Source organism: Eublepharis macularius, chromosome 5 (genome assembly GCF_028583425.1).
Source record: "Eublepharis macularius isolate TG4126 chromosome 5, MPM_Emac_v1.0, whole genome shotgun sequence".
NCBI classification, from domain to species: Eukaryota; Metazoa; Chordata; class Lepidosauria; order Squamata; family Eublepharidae; genus Eublepharis; species Eublepharis macularius.
Window position 1 is genome coordinate 18760764 of NC_072794.1, and position 17848 is coordinate 18778611.

Consider the following 17848-nt stretch of genomic DNA (forward strand, 5'->3'; position numbering starts at 1 on the left):
TTTCTCCGGCGGCTCAGGTGAACTGAGGGAATGCCGGGGACGTTCGGATATATATGCATTCAAAATTGGCGGGAACACCGGCGCGCATGCGCGGTGGATCCGAACGTCCCCCTCACATCTCTTAGAGCTAGAAAAATCTTTTCCGCGGCTGGCCTGCGCCTGCGCAGTCCCAATGTGTGTCTGCACAGAAGAGACTCGACGATCAACAGTTACAGGTGAGAAACCCTGTTTTTACATTAGATCTACATCTCTCCCTCAACTCTCCAGCCACCAACTGTCAACTTCCAACTCCCCTCCACCAACTGACTTGCTCTCCCTCCAATCAAATTCCATTCCAGAACTCGCCCCTCCTCTCTGCAGCCCATAGAAAGTTAACTCCACCAACAGAATGGTGTTTCTCCACAGACTCCACCAAGATGGCAAAAAGGGAACACACAAGGACTGCGGCCATTTGGGATAAACGTCTGGATTATTTAGAATGAATTAGAGGGATTTTGGAAGGTGCAGTTTCTCTGGTCATTGGGCAGGGTGAAAGAAGCAGTGACTGCCAAAATTTCCTCTTTCCCCCAACTATTAAAAGTACCATAGACTCCAATTTGTGTTGCTTGGCTTACACAGGATATGCTGAGGGCAATCTTGTCCTACCTTGCCTTTCCATCTCTGGTCTCCTGTGTGCCCATCCGCTCACCCTTTGCCACCCAGTCTCTGCACCTGCTGTGAGACAGCTATTGCCCCTTGAAGTGTGGGCCCCCAAGAAACCAGTCAAAAGCACGTTTTTGTCAAACCTGCACACCAGTTTTCCCCTTCCTGACAGGATGGGCTTCCTAACAGGAGTACAGAGAAAATAAACCCGGGCCAAAGGAAGAGGGGCCGGAGTGGGAAAAACAGCTTTGCTGGAATCAATTATCCAGCTTCCTTGAGGGAAGGGAAATTACAGAGAAGCTCCCATCCGCTGGGAGAGAGGACCATTGTCCTACTCCGGCCAGCCTGCCAAGAACAGCCGCCTGGGTTCCATCACAGACTTCCTGAAGAGCATCAGAGGACAAAACAAACCACCGGCCCGGAGAGGGAAGCTAAATCTGGGGGCCTGCATCTCTGCAGTCAGCCACGTGTAGGTACACACAGGCTGGTTGCCCTTTATTAACAGACCCTGCCCTTGGGATTTCAAGAGCAGTTTGACACTCAGATTAGCTCAGGAGAAGAGCACCTGCTTGGCATGTGGAAAGCCCCAAGTTCAATTCCCAGCATGTCCAGTTAATAGGATAAGGTAGTAGGTGATGGGAATAGGTTTGCCAGGAGGTTAAAGTCTTCTTAACCTCCTGGTGGGACGGGAGACCTTGCACTCACTTTTCTTTTTGACATCTTCACACACGAAGGACTAGGCCTACCAGGCACGCTCCCAGGGTGGCCTGATGACATCACTTCTGGGAAGTGATGTCATTGCTCAGGGACCAGGAGCATGCTCAGGAGGCCTGTTCCCCCACTTTTCCTGACCCACTGTGAAGCGTGGGAGTGCTCCCAGGGTGGCGCAATGTTGTCATTCCCAGAAGTGACATCGTTACACCACCCCAGGAGCTTGCCTGGGAGGGCTATTCCCCCCAGCTGGCCAAGAGCGTGGTGGGACGGGGCAGAGGGGTGGGAGTGGGGGGATCCCCCGCCCCCCTGGGGGACCTTAGAGCCCTAGATGGGAAAGACCTCCACCCAAGACCCTGCAAAGCTGCTTCCACTCCGAGCAGCCAAGAATGACATTGATGGACTGACTCGTTATCAAGCAGCTTCATGAGTTCACATGCTCACGGACACAGGGTAGGCAAAGCTTTTTCAGGTCTTGATACCCAGAGATAAGAAAAACAACAGGCACAAAATCGGAGGGTGGGAGAGCAACTCTGGGCCTGCACATGCCGTTGATGCATAATTCCACCTGATGCAACCCACACCCCCTTCCCATCACCTGCCATTTTATGCCAGATTTAAACCATTTTTTCATACTTTTCCCGAATTTGCAAAAAGTTTAGTCTCCATCCTGCTATTCCTGGGGAAGGGGTACGCACTGCAGAGTGCACAAGCCCCTTGCACAGGTTATTTGGTCACCCAGAGGTTTTAACGGACACTGCCTGGATTGCTTTCAAGTCTATCTCCTCAACCATAAGGACTAGCAACGCGCTTTTAAAAAAATAGGGTTCTGGTTTTTTGCTGTTCTTCCTTCTGGTCCCCTTTCCTGCTTTGGTTGAATTTCAGAAGCCTGCTATTTTTTTTTTTTAACTGGCCCTTTCCCTGTGATTTTATCCATGGCCCAACATGCAGAGATTAGGCAGGCAAACTTTCCCTCATGACTTGACCTCCATGCCTCCCTCAGAGTCCCTTAGCACCTTCTTTAGGGTCTGATGCACCATGGAGGTTTTGCAAGCACCCACAAAGACACATGGGTGTGATTGTACCGATAACGCATTATTGCTAGCCAACTAAAAACAACAATTTGGAGAAAGTAACAAAAGGTATGGAAAAAAGTGTGTGGATTAAATTCCAGGGCAACGCGATGCAGAAAAGAATAAACTTACATTCGTCTTGGGTGTGTTCATGCCATGCGTCTGATAGCTAAAGCTACAAGGGTACCTATGCAACCTCCCAGGTGCTTCCTCTAGTTGTTTACACAGCAGACTAAGGAATTGGGGGGGGGGGGTGCTGCACAGGTAGCAACAGGACTGCCAAGGAGGAAAGGCCCACAACACTTTACTCAAACCAGGACTTCCCTTCCTCACTTTCTGCTTCCTTCGGGTTACACATGAAGACACCAGGCCGCAAACAGAGAGCAGGCAGAGACATACATGCATAACTTCCCCCTCCCTGCGGATTTGCTTTCGAAAGCCTCTCATCCTTGTGGTTCTCCTCAGACTCCTTTCTCGGCATGCCAAGAACCTTCTTGAGTGGCAACGCCCAGAGCTGAAAAGTCCAACGAGTTCTTACAAGTGTAGAAAAATGGTCACCCCTGTTTTGGCAAGCAACAACCTTGGCACTGCCAAGAATTCAAGGCTTGGCCACTTTTCTCAAGTCGGTCATTTCAGAGACGGGTGACGTCTCCAGTCGTGATGAAGTGACAGATGTTTATTTTCTCTCATTCATGGGACGTGTCTGAATCCAGCCTTTCCTGAAAGGAGCTCAGACCAGGGTACACCAAGTTCTTATATTCAGGGCTGCCCCTTAAAGAGGGCACTGCCTCACTTCCGTCCCATGTTTCAGACACTGAATGTTGCTAGTCCTCAAGAGTACATCTCTCCCTGGCACAAACATGGCATAAAAGCAGCCAACCCAAATACTTTAAAAACATATCCCTTCCGGGCGATGATTTATACATGAATATACTTATCTAGTGGACCACTGAGGCTTTTTTAGCATTACCAGTGAAATACCACCCCCTCCCCAAAACTTTTATTCCCGTGAGATTGGTTTGGGTGAGAGACTTGTCTGAAGTAACCCAATAGAGCAATGCTTTGAATGTTGGTTTCCTGTATCCAGTTTCAAAATGCACTATGCAATTTGGAGCACAGAGACCTGGATTCAAATCCTACCTCTACTATGCCTGTGTGTGCACACAACGCTCTTGTTTTTTGGGGGGGAGGGGATTTAACCCCTCTCCTTTTTTAATGTTTTTGGTTTTTTTCTGCAAATCTGAAAAGGTCTCCCGAGTTTTCAGGAAAATCTGTTTTCTGTCTCCATGGCCCTGACCCACAGACTTAAGTTTCCACAAATGGGGCCATGTTTAGAATTGGATCTATTGGTGATAATCTCCATATATACCAATATACATTCCGCAGAGGAAGGCTGAAATGTGAACAAGATTATGTTGGGCTGCCGGCTTTCTTTCGAAAACACTCTTGGGAAAGCTGGCTAGAAAGTTGGCCTTTAATTTGAGAGACCCTGCTCTGTTATTTTTTCTAGGTTGCTGTGAGATGTGTTTCACCTCTCCTTAATTTCTAGTTTTAACTAGGAGAATTTCAAAAATTAATTCTGGAGTCAGAGCTGGTGTCCTTTGCCATGACTATCTGTCCCTGCACATCTTTTCTCCATCTACACATGAATTGCGCCTGGATGGGCAGCAATTCATGTGTAGATGTGCACCGATAAAACATGCGCACCAATAAAACACTGCTCCCCAAAACATTAACAAGGAAAACGCAGCCTTGAAGCAACCTCTGTGTGATTCTTTTGGAGTGCTGTTTCACTGATACATAGATATGTTCTTGCACATGGGTCAAACTCTAAACAAACAAACAAAAACAGTCTTCTTGACCCAATTGGACCCAATCTTGACCCAATTTTTAAAAATCAATACATAGAGGGGGGGGACACACATAAATGACTTAAAAGAACTGAACACCAGAGGCAAACCGAGCCTGCACAATCTTCTGTACAAAGGGCTGGATCTGTTCTGCTAGCAGTGGGGCTTTCCTACAGAGCAAGGAGTGACAGGGGAAGGTTCCACGCATCAGATGAATGTGGCTACGGTAGTCTAAGCTCTGATCTCATCCAGGTAAGATTACTGTAAGGCACCTATTGGGCCTGCTCTTGAAAACTGTCAGGAAACTTCAACGCTGGTCCAAAATACAGCAGCCTGGTTACAGCCAGGGATGTGATACAGGGTATCACTCGGATACAGAAAGATAGTCCCTCGCTGCCCATCCAGGCACAATTCAAAACGCTGGTTCCTGCTTTGAAGGCCTGATGCTGCTTGGGGCTAAGGATTGTGGAAGGACCAGGGTTTTTTCTTAGCAGGAACGTGGTGGAACGGAGTTCCGGCACCTCTTGAAAAGGGTCACATGGCCGGTGGCCCCACCCCCTGATCTCCAGACAGAGAGGAGTTTAGATTGCTGTGGCGCGGAGAGCAATCTAAACTCCCATCTGTCTGGAGATCAAGGGGTGGGGCCACGGGCCATGTGACCATTTTCGCCGAGGGCGATTTAAACTTTAAAAAACTCCCCCCTTGTTCCAGCTGACCCAAAGTGACGTCATTGTGCGGTCCTGAGTTCTACTACTGAGTTCCACCACCTCTTTTCCCAGAAAAAAAGCACTGGGAAAGACCATTTCCTCATGTACCTATCCCGCAGCTAAGATCTTCCTCAAAACTCTCTGGGCCCCTGTTGGAGTGACATGGGTGGCAACAAGAGACAGGGCTTTTTCAGCAGAGACACCTTGCCTATGGAATGGCCTTCCCCTTGAAGTACGCCAAGTGTCTGCCCTACCTTCTTTTAGGCACCAGGCCAAAACGTTTCTTTTTAACCAGGCTTTTAATTAAAATGTTCTTTTAAAATTATTCTTTACAAGCGGCGTCTAGCATTAGGATCTTTACAAGCGGCTTCTAGCATTAGGATTGTTGTGTGAGACTGGTCGAATGTTTTGTGCTGTAATGCTGGGTTTGTGATGCTTGCTTTTAAAGACTTTGTTAACATTCCACTATTTTGTGCTTTACTTTGCACAACATTGTGCTTTACTTTGCAAGCGGCTTCAAGCAGGTTCTCTGGAGAGAGATGGCATGTAAATTTCCCTGTCAATTAATAAGCATTACTACTAGAGGAACATATCTGTGGGATCCAACCTGTTATCTAGAATTTTAAACCCAGAGGACTCAGAGTGCTGGTTCTGCTTTGAAAATCAGACTATGTAATTTGGGCCTCCAAAATCTTGAGGGAAATTCAACTGAGGAGAATTTTAGAAGCTTCCCTCGTTCTGTGAAGCATTTTGTAAACCAGAAGCTGCTAAAAGTCAATTTAGAAGCTCTCCTTCAGCTCTAGCTTGAACTGAACAAGATTCTTCACCGAATTTGAATCTTTTTCTTTTAAACCATTTTTTAATTACTATGCAAATATTATTGGACAATCTATGCTTGATATTGTGACTAACCAACGTTTTGATGCCAATCTGTTGGTGTCACGGAAAGCGTGAGAAGCCAAGGCCCAGAGAGATGGAAAAAGCACTGACAGAGATAGATTTATCTTACACTAACTTGTTCCATCCCCCTTTCCTTTGCTTGCCACGATGCTGGGAGAGAAGGATAATAAATCCCGATTTATCAGCCACTAGAACTGGGGCTTTTCCAAGGTTGAGGGGAAATCTCTGTTTCCTTTTGTACCAAGAGTTCAGAAATGATTGCAGAGATTTGCCAAGGCGATTCTGTCCAGTTCATTGGATAGCCACTGGTATTCCAAAGGAACAAGCACACGGGGAGGAAAAGACTATTTCAAAAAACACAACTTTCCCCAGTAACATATGGTATGGGTCAGTTGTTTACAATGGAGGCCATCTGTTTTGCAATCTCCTTCTCTTTGCTTGTGGCCTGGGGAAAAAAGGTGCTTTCTTGAAAATGGGGGCACTGAGATGCCTAATTCCTAAAAAAAATATATATATATATTTTCCTAATTCTAGGGTGGTGATTCCATTGGTGGGAGGTGACAACCAAGTATCAGAGGAGAACCTTTGTGTGGAACAAGATGCTGAAGAAGATGCTGATCAGAATGAAACTCACAAGATATCCTTTGGAAATACAGCAGGGTCAGCCTGGGTTAGTAATTGGACAGGAACCTCCAAGGAAGACCAGGGTAGCTATGCAGAGGCAGGCAATGGCAAACCATCTCTGATGATCTCTGTCCTTGAAAATCCCTGCAGGGGTTGCCATAAGTTGGCTAAAGTTTGACTGTGCACTTTCCACCACTAGTGAGACACCCGTCACCTGGCAGAAACACAGTCATTCTGTATTGACATACCCTACCTAGCAGGGTTGTTGTAAGATCAACGTGGGAGGAAGCCTACATACACAATCACAAGCAATACAAATGCAAGATTTTCTTTAAAAAAAAGAAATCATAGTAAAGATGGGTTGGTTTTGCCACCACAATCTTTTCTGTGTGACAACATTCTAACCCTATCTTAAGAGCTTTGCTTCCAATTTTTCTTTGGCACCTTGGACTCATCCCTTCAGGATATCTGGCTGGCCTCTCCTTACCTTCTCTCTTTGTTCTATCACCTGTAGAGAATTCCTGCGGTCTGTCAGCAAAATGCCTGTTATGAAAAGCGTGTTGGTTTCTAGGCATGCAAGGATTGGGTTCTGACTTCTGAGTAATGATAGCTGATGTCAAAGACACCAAGGAAGCAAAGGGAAAACACTGTCACACACCTATGCAGATTCTATGTGGCACTTGCAGGGAGGAAGCCATGGTCCCCCAAACACAATATTACTTTTTCCTCTCTCTCAGCCTTTCAATGGCTATTGAAGGCAAAATGGTCCAGGAGGAAGAAAACACAGGATATTGTTATAGAAGATTCACTCAACAAGATCATTTACTTCTACAACAATCCTGTCCCCAACTGATTTTCATCCAGTTGCCCTGTGGAATTCACAGCCGCAAAATGTGATGGCCACAGCATTAGATGATATACAGTGCAATCGTAAGCTGAGTTACTCCACTCTAAACTCACTGATTTCAATGGGCTTAGACTGCAGTAACTCTGCTTAGGACTGCACCGTTAGACAAGTTTATGGATAAGGAGATGTCTATCAGAAACCTAACTGCCCAGAGATTGGAGCACCTCCCATCCAAGGAAAGCCTTAGGCATTTGGGGCATCTCAATTTAGGAAAAAGGAAACAATGAAGGGAAAGGAGACCTGAGAGAGATTTATAAAATGATACAGAGTACAAGGAATGAGAATTTCCCCCTTTTCTCATAAAGCTAAAACCAGATCACCCAACAAAACTGATGAGCAAGAGAATTAGGACTTTGGCCAACTTATGGAACTCCCTGCCACATGATATTGTGATGGCCACGGGCTTAGATGGTTCTAAAAGAAGTTTAGACAAATGCATTCCAGGGGGAAGTCTATCAACAGCTATCAGCCAACGTGGCTAAGCGGACCATCCATATTCCGAGGGAATCTACCTCTGAATGTAAAAGAATAGCAGAGGGGAACAACACGGGATGTCACACCCTGCTTGTGAGAGCCCCAAAGGCTAGTTACTGCAGGAAACAGAAGAGACTAGACAAGACTTCTTGGTGTGATCCTCTTATCTCCATGACAGCAGGGAAAGAAAAAAATGCTGGGTGGTCCTGTCTGCCTCTGGGATGGCAACCCTGCCTCTTAGCCCCAGATGCAAAGGGTTGGTCGGCATACACTCTGTGGCAAGGCACATGCCCTCTGCGCATGCTCAGAGGCATTCTCATTAGTGTCAATGCACTCTTTTCTAGGGGAACCTACTGTCTTCCAGACCGACCACTGGTTCTCTTAACAGCACTCTGCAAAATATTTAGGCAGGCAAAGCTCCCCCCTCCCATCCTTTTATCTCTGAGCTAAAAAAACTTACTTGCTAACTTTCTGCATTTTAGGTGGTTGCCTAAAACTCAAGAGCAAACCTGCTCCTAAGCACACTGTTAGCCTCTTATCGCCCTCTGCTTTGCATTTTGAAAAAAGGTGCCTGAACCCCGATCTTCCTGCTTTGAGCAAATCCATGCCCCAAAAGTGTTAATTTCACTATAGACCGACCCCCACATCCAGCGGTAAGCTTGCATCCTAATGATCCATATCCCTTATTTTGGAATAACCGTTTCAGGTGGGTAGCCGTGTTGGTCTGCAGTGGAAGAGTAAGATCTGGGTCCAATACTTATTTATGCAATTTATAGCCCACCTTTCTCACTGAGACTCAAGGCGGATTACATAGTACAAGATTAGTACAGTCAGTATCAAGGACATTTCCATAAACAATACCATAGGGGTGAATAAATACAAGGGGTAAATAAATACAAGTTTCAAAGGAAATTAGCATTAGTAAGAATCCAATAGAGTTGAAGAAATGCTGAAACAGAACATAAGCAATTCTGGGACTGATGTTAGACAACATAAAGCTACCCAATAGGGTCATACTTGAAGCACAGGTAGCACAAAGGGGCACATACTTAAAGCAATAGAGGTAAGGCAACATAGTGGTGACGCCTATGGTCCTTAACTCATTAGCAAAGCATCTGAGACCCCCTCCCCACAATACAGCCCTCCTATCTGAGCAAAAAAGCCTTTTTGAATAATTCAGTTTTGCATCGTTTGTGGAAAGCTAGGAGAGTGGGGGCTTTCCTGACCTCCTCAGGCAGGCCGTTCCACAGGGCAGGGACCCACGTGTATGGGCCACTGTTGATTTTGCCCATGTGCAGGCTGGTACCTGCAGGAGCCCCTATTCAGATGAGCGAAGCTGCCGTGGAGGAATATAGGGAGGGAGGAGATCCTGTAGGTAAGGCCATCAAGAACTTTGTATGTGATAGCCAATACCTTGAACTGAGCATGGTAACTGATAGGCAGCCAAGGGAGTGACTGCAGGATGGGAGTGATGTTCATGCTCCTGCTTGCTCCTGACAGCGGTCGAGCTGCAGCGCTTTAAAGACCAACTCTCAAAAGCTCATACTTTGGAAATCTAGTTGGTCTTTAAGGTGCTGCTGGACCCGCTCTGGGTTCGTTCCCATGCTTTGGACCCCCCACCCCTTCACTCAGAAGCATCAACTGCAAAGTTGGATTGCCAACAGCCCAGGGAGTGGGAGGGACATTCCGCCTGGTTGGCTCTGGTGCCTTTACCCTGAGTTAGCTATGGAAGCTTTTTGGTGGAACAGTAAAGAGCCCAGTAGCACCTTTAAGACTAACCAACTTTATGGTAGCATAAGCTTTCGAGAACCACAGCTCTCTTCATCAGATGCATGGAGGGTATGAAGAAACTGGCCAGAGATATATAGAGTTGGTGAGGGGACGGGCGAAGAGGGGTGGATATATATATCTGGCCAGTTTCTTCATACCCTCCATGCATTTGACGAAGAGTGCTATGGTTCTCGAAAGCTTGCGCTACGATGAAGTTAGTCTTAAAGATGCTATTGGACTCTTTACTATTTTGCAACTACAGTCTAACGTGGCTAACTCCTCTGGATCTTTGGGTGGAATGGCACTCAACACCATTGCCTACTCGCGCCTGTGCTCAAAGGCACTGCGACTCAAAAAGCTGGCAACCGCAAGGGGAAAAGTAAAAGGCGGAGGGGATAGGGGAGACAACACCCTAGTCCTGAAGCTGTGTTTGGTGGGGTGGAAGTTCCCCGAAAAGAAGTGAAGCAACTCGCGGTGCCATCCAAAGACACTTTCCTGGAAGCAAGCCCCGTTGAGTAGCATTTCCAGCAGACTCGTTGAAGATTGCACTGGCAGTGCTGGGGACCCAATCCTCCACAACGACTCAATGTCCCCGAGCAAATTCAGGGCGGGCTTCCCCCCACAGAAAGGCGCCGAGGCTTCCATCTGGGTGCTATGCTTGCTTACTCACAGGTCACTCCCGCTGAGTAAGCAGAGACTCGGAGTTGCGGAGCGTGATCCATGCGGCGTTTACGCCGAAGTAAGCCCCTGAGTTCAACGGGGGGGGGGGGGGTTGCACTCAAGTTACTCGTGCAGCGGTTGGGAACCTTAAAGCGAACCTGGAGCCCCGGGACCATATGTGAGGTTCGTCCCCCCTCCCTTGGAATTGCAAAAATGCGGCTCGAAAGGCGCGTCTTAAGTCCTTCTTCCTCCCAGTCCCCGCAACCTACCTTCGGCTCCAAACTCCCCTTGGACCACCGCATCGCCGCCTCCGCTTGGCTCCGGATTCACTCCGCCGCGCCCCTTGCAAACACCGAAGCGAGCGCGCTCTGCGAACATCTGGCCAATTAACAATGGCAGGGAGGAGCTCCGCAGAAGGGGGGTGTTTGACTCCTCCCCCCTCTCTCCCGGCCCGAATCCGCTTTCAAGGAGTCCTCCTCCGGCTTGGGGGTGTCCCACACCTAGAAGAAGAAGAAGAAAAAAAACAGAGCTCCTGAGCTCCTGCAAAGAGTTTTTCTTTCCCATCTCTGGAAAGCATCTGAGCATATGCAGAGTGCTTTAGGATTGCTGGCGTGGCCTGGAGATCTCCTGGGATTACAACTCATCTTCAGACTGCAGAGATCAGTTCTCCTGGAGAAAATGGCTGCTTTGGAGGGGGGACTTTGTGGCATTATTCGCTGTTGAAGTCTCTCCCCTCCTCAACCCCCGCCCTCGCTAGGCTCCAAATCTTCAGGATTTTCCCAACCCGGAGCTGGCCACCCTACCCCGCCTGTACAGCGACACAAGAAGGGAAGAACAAGATTTGGGTCCATTATTACCTTAAAGACCAACAAGATTTCCGGGGTCTGAGCTTCAGATAGTCAATCTCCCTTGGCTGGTCTTTAAAGTGCTGTGTGTGTTCTGTGCCATCAAGATGCTTCCTACTTAAGGCGACCCTATGAATGAATGAACTCCAAAATGTCCTATTAACAGCCTTGCTCAGATCCTGCAAACTGGAGGATGTGGCTTCTTTCATGGAGTCAAGCCCTCTCGTTATAGGTCATCCTCTTTTCCTGCTGCCTTCCACTTTTCCTAGCATTATTGACTTTTCCAGAGAATCTTGTCTTCTCATGATGTAACCAAAGTACGATAGCCTTAAGTTTTGTCATTTTAGCTTCTAGGGGGAATTCAGGCTTGATTTGATGTAGAACCCACTTATTTGTCTTTTTGGCCATCCATGGTATCCACAAAACTCTCCTCCAGCACCACATTTCAAATGAATCCATTTTCTTCCTGTCAGCTTTCTTCAGTGTCCAACTCTCACTTCCATACACAGTAACAGGGAATACCATGATGTGGATTATAAAGTGCTACCAGGCTCAAATCTTGCTCTTCTACTACAGTCTGACCCAATTACCCACCTGAAAGAAGAATGGAATTCCCTTTCTCAAAATATTTAGAATGATTATAGTTGTGAGTAAAGGGAGCATCTGAGTGCTTTGAGTAGTCCAGCATTGAAACATTCTGTGCAGTAGAGTCTAGTGGTTAGAGTGATGGACTACTCTCTGGGAGACCCAGGTGTGAATCCCTGTTCTGCCATGGAAGCTCACTGGGTGACCTTGGGCCAGTCACACACTCTCAGCCTAACCTACCTCACAGGGTTGTGGTAAATATGAAATGGAGGAGAAGAAAGTGATATATAAGATGCCTTGAGTTTTCACTGGCAAGAAAGGCGGGGTATAAATGAAGTTTTAAAATTTCAGCTCTCCATCTGAAAGAGCTTCCATAATAAAGACAACCAAAGGGACATGTTTATAAACAGAAGCTCAGCAGCTGAGGAGTTTCAGACATAGGTGGGGGCACACTGGAAGCTCATAATATCATGAGAAGATTAAATTATTCACACTCTTTCAAAATATTGGAGCTTCAAGCAGCCAATTATGGAGTTAGATGCCAGAAGTTTCTGGCAAGCCAAAGAAGAGCTACTCCTTCACACAGGCCGCCGAACAAACTTGAACTACTTTCCACTGGATGTCGACTTTTACAAAACTCATATTGGTTTTATATTTGATAGTGATGTGTCTCTGGATTGTATTTTTTTCATTTTCTTCTGGTAACCATGGCAGATTGTAAAGACATCTCCTCGTTTTGCTATGTATTAAAAATAGATTGACTGATGTTTCTATAAAAGTTTTTTTTTAAAAAAATCAGGTGGTGGTGGGGAAGTATCCCTAAAATGGTCGATTTAAAAGAGTTTAAAGCAATTCCAACACAAACAGTGTGATCCTAATCAATGGGTTTAGAATGGAGTAACTCTTTTTAGGATTGCATTGTAGGAGTCCTAGTATCTGGGAAAATCAAAAAGAGTCCAGTAGCACCTTTAAGACTAACCAATTTTATTGTAGCATAAGCTTTTGAGAATCACAGTTCTCTTCGTCAGATGCATGGAGGGCAAGAAGAAACTGGTCAGATATAGAGGAGGAGAGGGGGGCGGGATCTGGTGTGAAGGTACAAGATATGGCCGTCTTGCTGGAGAAAAGCAGGGCTGAGTTTCTCTCTAAATGAGAGCCAAGCTACAAGTGACACTTTACACAGGTTGGACACTTGTCAGCTTACCTCAAGTTTTGATGGGATATGTGGGCGTCCTGGTTTTATAGCTTGGCTCTCCATTACAGCTGCAAGACCAGGATGTCTACATTTGCCATCAAACTTGAGGGAAGCTGACAAGTGTCCAACCTGTGTCAGGCGTCACTTGTAGCTTGGCTCTGAGACATCTGACACGTGAAGAACACGTGTTGGAAGATGCAATGGCAGGCTGGAAGGGTGGTTTAAAAAGACAGAGCCAGCGGCAGGGCAAAGGCTTTGCTATACATCGCAGCTGTGAAGGGGCTGTGAAATGCCAGATGGGAAACTTCAGCCCATTATAACCTCCCCAGGTCCAAGCCTGGCTCTGGAAGGCAGCTCCAGCCTATTTCCATTCCTTGCTGCCCTCTGGTTGCGATCCCACACAGTTTTAGACTGGAGACGTGAAACTGACAAAGCCTTCTGGGAGGCGAAGATGAAATTAACAAGCTCTCTGAGGAGCGATCTCTGCCAGATCTGTCTTTTAAAACTACCCTTCTCAGCTAACATTGCATCTCCCAACACTTGACAAACATGCGCCAAGGCGTCTCATGAAGAGACTAGAGTCTCTGATTCTGACCAGTGCCTTGAGGGGAGGCTGCCCAGGAATTCCAACCCCCAACACACACACTTCATGTATGTTATAGAGCTCCATGATGGGAAAAGACAGCCTGCACATCAGTGGCATAAATGGATTGTGAAGGCATGAAGAAAGGGTCTCAGTTAGCAGCTCTTAGCCATGCTGGATAAATGGAACCTCCATGTGCAGAGAAAATCTACCTTTTACTAGCAGGCAGTGCTGTTTGGAGCCCTTGGGGATGTGGGTGGGGTGAAATATTTTAACTTTTAAAAAATGATCGGGGTTTAGCAAGATCATGCCCTGCTAGCGACCTTCCATAGGATATCCGACCTATGCTGGTCCAACAGGCCCTTTCAGTAGGCAGTGTGTCAGCGCTTGTATTCCAGCTGCTTCATCAGTTCCATTTCAGATCCAACAGCACACCTCTGCCCCCTCCTGCAAATCAACTGCAGTTGCTCCAATGCTAGGAAATAGATCCAGAGGAGTTAGCCGTGTTAGTCTGTAGTAGCAAAACAGAAGAGTCCAGTAGCACCTTTATGACTAACCAACTTTACTGTAGCATAAGCTTTCGAGAATCACAGTTCTCTTCGTCAGATGCTAGGAAAGGCTCTTAGCCTCTTGGAGGTTTGTGTGTGTGTGTGGGGGTGATTATCTCATTTTTCCCACCAGAAAGTCCCTTTGACATTTCAGACGGAGAGGGAAACAGTTCTGTGGTTTGCAACAAAGAACAGCCTTTCTCTTCCGCAGCCAGGGAACTGTGCCAGAAGAGTCCACCGCATCTGGGAATGGCAGAACAGGGAGCGTTCCTTTTTGAGACCTCTAAAGTCCAGTGCCCCACACATTATCAAAGGCCCATTCTTGCACATATGGCTGCAGAAAGGGGTACAATTTGTGGCAGACAATCCCACTATTCAGCCCTGTTTGTGCTACCCAAGATCCGCAGGGCCGTCACCGTTCACCTTCCTGTCCCCAAGCCCTCCATTTGACTCCCTCTTTGTTCCGTAGCACAGCTGGGCTGCCTTGCATGGAACATCTGGACAAGTTCCTGTGGAACTTTCATCCGCTCTAAGCAATGTGCTTCCAAAAATGTCTCTGTGGTGATTTTTTAAATATGTGTTCACTGGATGTTTGGTGCGTACTGTGACATTTGCCAAATGCTTCCTGGATATGTGAGATCGGCGTTTGACGTGGAGCGTCAGTATTTGATGTTTAGTTCTGATATTTCAGTATTTGACTGTGTTTGATTGCGGATGTGCAACGACATTTGTTGTTTGACGGTGTTTGATGCTTGACACGCAAATGGATTTAGTGTTTGACTGTGTTTTCTAATTGACCTGTAAAATGGATTTAGTAACAGATGTGGTTGGACCTGCAGATAATTTCGTCCATCATGTCCCCACACAATGATTACTCAGTCCCCTCCAGCCTTCATGCATTCATCCATCTCTGAGGCCATCTCAAGGCCTTTTCTTTCCAAACCTGACTTTACCCGTTTACTCCAAACCAGCCCTAACGGAGGGGGGACCACCTCCACTCCTTCCCATTACATAGCTAGATGCTGTGTTCTGAATACTCTGCCTCCTTCCCCCCTCCCTCTTGTAGACAGTTCCTAGATTTATTCTTTTTTTAAAAAAGAGAGAGGAGACTCTTGACTTCACAGGCGCTGTCCAACTGGTACCTGCCAGAGCCGTTGTGGATACATTTCACACACTGCTACAATAGCAGCCCCACCCTAAGCCTTAACACCAGAGGATTCATGAGAATGACTAGAGCTATGCATGTAGAAGACCACACAAGGGGAGAAAAGAGGTGTCTCCCCACGCTTCCCTCCGTGCCTCCTCCAAACCAGGGCAGTTTAGGATGCTATGTCCACATCCAAGAACAGCCCCCAACCCAGCACCAAATAAACTTCAGCCTGGACACCCATCACTCAGATGATTGGGCAAACAACATGGGATTATATTATTCTGGCCCATGCAATACATATTGAGATGACACAGCCTCACAACCCCCCTCCCCCCAAATTTCCATTTCAGTCAATAAAAACCACACAACACAAAACATGAATTACACTTGTACATGGCAGCTTCGCTCTTCCAAACAGGGTCTCCTTTAGGGTGAAATCAACAGCAGCCTGTACGTGGGCTTTCTCTGTGGTGGCCCCTGTTCTGTGGAATGACCCATCAGAGGAGGTCAGGAAAGCCCCGACTCTCCTGGCTTTCCGCAAATAATGCAAAACTGAATTATTCAAAAAGGCTTTTTACTCAGATGGGATGGCTGTATTGTAGGGAGGAGGTCTCAGATGCTCTGCTAATGCGTTAGGAACCATAGACTTCACCATTATGTTGTATTGAGTTCCTGCTAATGCTATGTCTTTGTGAGCTTGTATCTATTTACCCTATGGCATGGTTGGTGGAAATTTTCTTGATATTGACTGTACTGATCTCACACTGTGTAACCTGCCTTGAGTCTCAGTGAGAAAGGCAGACTATTAATGACATAAATAAATAAATCATACCTCTTCAATCATCCACGACTATAATGACCTGCAATCTTCTAAATCATGCATAAAACCTAAACACAATCACCTAAATCGTACAAAGAAACCCGCATTGACTAAACTACTATCATTTAAATCAGCCTCACAGTTTGGTGATGGGATCTGCACAGGAAGCTCACGTAGAACTCCAGAAGGTGTAAGCAGTCGGCCCGGCCTCTGCCATCTTTAATAGCCATTACAACATGGTAGTGTGTGATATTAAATGGCACCAGGCCTCTGGATTTAAAATGGCAGCTTGTATTCCAGCCAGAGGACTGCCAGCTAACTGTCAGATGCGCCCCAGTATATCTGACATGTTGGTCTTGTTGTAGATCTGTCATGTTTGCCTCTGAGAATATGCAAGGGGAACATGTTTGCTTGCTTGGCTACTAGTTCCTTATTGTGCAGGTGTCTGGTTGCTCTTTCCCGGCTGGCTTGATAGCGTGGCCTTAAAGTTCCAGGCGGGGCCGTATCACTCTCCCTAAAGGACGGGGATGAGCTCAACCTTTCCCTTCCCCACTCCTCTCTAAGATCTTGGACACTTCGCGCCAAAACCCTAACAGATTTTCTCTCCCAGGGGCAGGAACGTTCCTCGATAATTAACCTTGCTTTGCCACCCTGCATCACTTCTGCCAATGCTACTGTCTGAATATCTTATATTGGTATATCTCATCAATAAAGTATCTTTCACTCATACACTGAAATGAAGCAGTGAAGTGCTTGGGGATTTACCTGGCAAGACCTGGCACTAACAGGCATGAATGGAATGCCACATAGGAATGTGGGGTGATCAGTGGTGATTGGATTTGCAGTCTCCCCAGCCCCTAAGGAATCCAGTGCAACAAAGGTCTCACAGAGTCATCCCCACTTAACACATTCCTTTCCATCCTTCCGTGATGAGCTCTCCTGTCCTTGATTGAGAAGCTAATCAAATGGCATTCATAAGTATTTACAATTCGTTCCTGGGAAGGTACATTCCCCAACTAAATTCATCAACTTAACTCCGGTGGACTTCATCAACAAACTACCCTTTTGTGCAGCACTGGAACAAATTTTTCATTCTCTTTCACACACCCCAGCAGCTACCAGTCAAGGTAATAAAACCCTTTGTTACTCCCAGGAACTGACCGTTGGAGCCTTTGTTCCAACAGCAAGTTAGGGCCCTGGCCCCATTCAAATTGTGCACACTTGACTTCCTGTTTGGGATCCATGGAGGTCTAACGCAGCTCCACTTGCGGAGCTGACCGGACTGCCGTTTTAACCGGCCGGCGGGGTGAAAATAGCCCACGGCCGACTGCTCTCAGGCGGGGAGCAGGCAAAGAACGCTCAAGACCCTAGGGTGAGCTAGATCTCGGACGAGGGGGGGCTTTACACAACGAGTCTCCCCCCGATCCTTGAGGTCCCACCTTGCGACGGGTCGGCTATAATCTCTGCGGCAGTTTTGGGGCCAATTCGGCTGGCATAAGACCTACATACCCAAGCATCGATTGGGGGAAGAAGCTGAGAGGAGAACTTAAAATCGAAACAGCGATTACAACCCGAGAAAAGTGAAGAGAAGGTAAAGATCATTATCTTCTGAGACGGGACAGATTGATAAAAACAGAGAGGAAAAAAAGTAGATTTTTAAACTGCAACAGACTAGTGAAAAGGAGGGGAAGACTCGGCAGGAATCGAATTTAAAAAGAGACTAAGTTTAAAGAAGTTATTAAAGAAATGGGACTATTGTTTTGAATACCTGTGGCTTTGGAGCTGTGAGAAAAAGACACCATCG

General features: G+C 46.8%; 1 protein-coding gene across 4 annotated transcripts in view; it reads right to left on the minus strand.

Annotated features, from left to right (window-relative positions):
* KANK3 (KN motif and ankyrin repeat domains 3) overlaps positions 1-10693 on the minus strand; it is a 240435-nt gene extending 229742 nt beyond the window's left edge. For 3 of the 4 annotated variants that reach the window (XR_008597025.1, XM_054979457.1, XM_054979455.1), the window contains exon 1: positions 10588-10693. The gene's annotated coding sequence lies outside the window, so the exon portion shown is untranslated. Of the gene's footprint in view, positions 1-645; positions 716-10587 lie in introns of those variants that run through there. The other variant, XM_054979456.1, reaches the window with a different exon arrangement.
* Between the last annotated feature and the right edge of the window lie 7155 nt (positions 10694-17848).